Source organism: Nicotiana tabacum, chromosome 22 (genome assembly GCF_000715075.1).
Source record: "Nicotiana tabacum cultivar K326 chromosome 22, ASM71507v2, whole genome shotgun sequence".
Classification (NCBI taxonomy): domain Eukaryota; kingdom Viridiplantae; phylum Streptophyta; class Magnoliopsida; order Solanales; family Solanaceae; genus Nicotiana; species Nicotiana tabacum.
In genome coordinates this window covers 20596270-20600067 of record NC_134101.1, presented here as the reverse complement: position 1 = coordinate 20600067, position 3798 = coordinate 20596270, and positions in this window count along the sequence as shown.

The following is a 3798-nucleotide window of genomic DNA, read 5'->3' as shown; positions in this document are numbered from 1 at the left end:
GTCTGGGAAGTATGTGGTAAGTGGCTTGTACTCATCATCAACTGGATTCTCTGCCAAATGATCGGCCAAAGCCTGTGCTTTCATCGCGGTGCGAGTGACATAGACGATGTCGAACTCTGTGAGCAGGATTTGCCATTTTGCGAGCCTGCCGGTGGGCATTGGCTTTTGGAAGATATACTTCAGAGGATCCATTCTGGATATGAGGTAAGTAGTATAGGCCAAAAGATAATGTCTCAACTTCTGAGCGACCCAAGTCAAGGCACAACATGTCCTTTCTAAAAGGGTGTACTTAACCTCATAATTGGTGAACTTCTTGCTCAAATAATATATTGCTTGTTCCTTTTTGCCTGTTGCATCATGTTGCCCCAGAACGCATCCAAAGGAATTATCCATCACTGATAGATATAAAAACAAAGGTCTATCAGGTTCAGGTGGGACCAGTACAGGGGGTTTTGATAGATAATCTTTGATCCTGTCAAAAGCATTTTGGCAATCGTCCGTCCACTTGATTGCAGCATCCTTTTTCAGCAACTTAAAGATGGGTTCGCACGTGGTTGTGAGCTGAGCAATGAACCTACTGATGTAGTTCAACCTTCTGAGCAAACTCATGACCTCCTTTTTGTTCTTCGGGGGTGGCAGATCTCGAATGGACTTTATCTTAGATGGATCCAATTCGATGCCTCTCCGGCTGACTATAAAATCGAGGAGTTTCCCAGATGGAACCCCAAACGCACATTTGGCTGGATTGAGCTTAAGGTCATACCTTCGAAGCCGTTCGAAGAACTTTTTCAAATCATTCACGTGATCAACCTGTGTCTTTGATTTTATGATGACATCATCGACATATACTTCAATTTCTTTGTGCATCATGTCATAAAAAATAGTGGTCATGGCCCTCATGTAAGTTGCCCCTGCATTCTTTAAACCGAATGGCATGACCCTGTAATAATAGGTACCCCACAGAGTGGTTAAAGCGGTCTTTTCTGCATCACCCTCATCCATTAGAATCTGGTGGTACCCAGCATAGCAATCCACGAACGACTGTATCTCATGCTTTGCGCAATTATCTACAAGAATATGGATGTTCGGCAAAGGAAAATTATCCTTCAGACTTGCTTTGTTCAGGTCTTTGTAGTCAACACAGACTCTAGTTTTTCCATCTTTCTTTGGCACGGGCACAACATTTGCCACCCGGGTGGTGTATCGTATGGGTCTGACAACATTGGCGCTCAATTGCTTCATTATTTCCTCTTTGATTTTATCACTCATGTCCGTTTTAAATTTTTGCTGCTTCTGTTAGACTGGTGGAAAATCAGGATACGTGGGATGCTTATGAACCACTAAATCGGCGCTTAAACCAGGCATATCATCATAAGATTAGGCAAACACATCTCTATACCCAAATAAAAGTTGAATCAAGGCATCTCTGGTTTTTTGTTCAGTGTGAATGCTTATCTTTGTTTCTCTGACTTCTTCATGACCTCCGATATTAATTGGCTCAGTTTCATTGAGGTTGGGCCTAGGCTTGTTTTCAAATTGTTCCAACTCTCTTTTTATTTTATCAAAAACCTTATCTTTATCATATTCGACCTCTTGATGCATTATTTCGAAATTAGATAGCTTTTTGAGATTTGGGCATAAATTCCGCATGCATGTCATGTTATTAAAGTCGACATTAACAAAACTGAAATGGAAATAAAATGGCAGGAATTAGGAAAAGGAAAAGATACAAAATTTAATACGAAACTGAACTGCATTTCATTGAATTTGAAAGGATAGAAGGGTTAACGTCAAAATAAAACAATCATACTAAGATATTTGGATTACAACCCTGAAAGTAACCCAAAGTACAAAAGAAAGAAGCTGCAAAAGTCAACTACCAAGACTCCTTCCTTGTGGGGAGAGGAGTTGCTTCCCAATTATTGAGCATGGTGTCTGGGCTAATTAGTTGCATATCGGCACGACTAGGGCCTTCACCAGCCTGGATCATATTCACTTCAGAAAACATCTGGCTGAGGCCATGGCAAATTTCATCAATGTTTGCATGCGCCGAGGAATTTTGACCATGTATGAATAGTGGCTTGACAAAAGTGCAGAAAATGTAAGGGATAGGTTGCTGCAAGACCCACCCGTACTTTTTGCGGTGCTTGGCTTTGTCTTCATCCGCTTGTGTTGGCCTGAAGCCTAAACCAAAAGTACCCCTGTTACTGAACGGAGAAATAGGTTCTGAAATTCCTTGCAATGATGCCCCCAAGCCTTTTCCTGGCTCATAACCTTGTCTCATCATAAGTGCAACCACCATTACAGATGTGGAGGAGAGACGAGGATGCATAATGGGCTTTCCTTCCTCAACATGGCCCACAACAACCACTTCGAAAGCCTGATAGACAATAGACTCACATCCTTCCTTGGCCCCAATACATGAGATTAACGGGTCTTTATAAATAGATGACTCATCTTCTCCGTGAACAATAATTTCTTGCCTGTCGTGCTCGAATTTAAGCATTTGATGCAAGGTGGATGGCACAGATCGGGCCGTATGGATCCATGGCCTTTCAAGAAGAAAGTTATAAGAAGTTTTCATGTCCATTACTTGGAAGACAATTTCAAAATCAATAGGCCCAATCGTCATAGTAAGGTTGATCTCCCCAATGGTATCTCTCGCTGAGCCATCAAAAGCCCGGATGCGAACATTGCTGGGTCGGATCATGTCTGTATTGATCTTCATACTTTGCAAGGTAGAGAGGGGGCATACATCTACACTCGAGCCTCCATCAACCATGACTTGTTTTACATAATTCCCCTCACATTTGACAATCAAGTGCAAAGCCCTATTGTGACCGGATCCCTCCTCAGGAAGTTCATCATCAATAAAGGAAATTTTGTTCACCTCAAAAAATCTATTGGCCATCTTCTCTAACTGATTCACGGTGGTATTCTCTATGACATGTGCCTCGTTCAGGATTTTGATTAGTACACGGGCATGCTCTCCTGAGTGTATGAGCAGAGATAACAGAGAGATTTGGGCAGGAGTCTTTCTCAGCTGGTCAATGATTGAGTAATACTGAACTTTCATCTTTTTTAAAAACTCATCCGCCTCTTCTTCAGTGACCGGTTTCTTTATTGGCATTTGGCCTTCTCTAATTTGCTTAGCCTTCCTCAACTCTTCTGGAGAGTAACACCTCCCTGATCGAGTCAAACCTCCAGTTTCCCCCACTTCTTCTATGATTTCCTTGCCTTTGTAGGTTACTACAGTTTTGTTGTAGTTCCAAGGGATGGTTTTCGTATTTGTTACACGGGGTTGTGTGGCAGGATTGACTATGATCGGTTCTATTATACCCGTTGTATCGCCCTAATTCTGCTTTATGATGAGGTGACCTCCAAGGACGTATAACTTTGGGTTTGGAACATTGGAGCGAACTTCCAACCTCGAGATTTTTGGAACAGATAAAGTTGCCCTCTCTGAGCTCTGGGAGCCTTTCACAATCAACGGTGCATCTAGGCTTGGACTTACTTCCAGTTTGGTTCCCTCTTGAATCGTTACCACTGTCATTTCTGCTCGACCAACCGGCTTGTATTAATGATCTCGGCCAATCATTCCCACAAAATGAACATCATTTTGTACTGGCAATGGGTTATTGGTCACATTAGGAGGGTCCTCACCATTCGTGACTACAATAGATTTTTCAACAATGAGTCTTTCTATGACTCTTTTCAGGGTCCAACAGTTATCAGTGTTATGCCCCGGAGCACCTGAATGATATTCACATCTAGCATTTGCTTGAAATCCATGTGAAT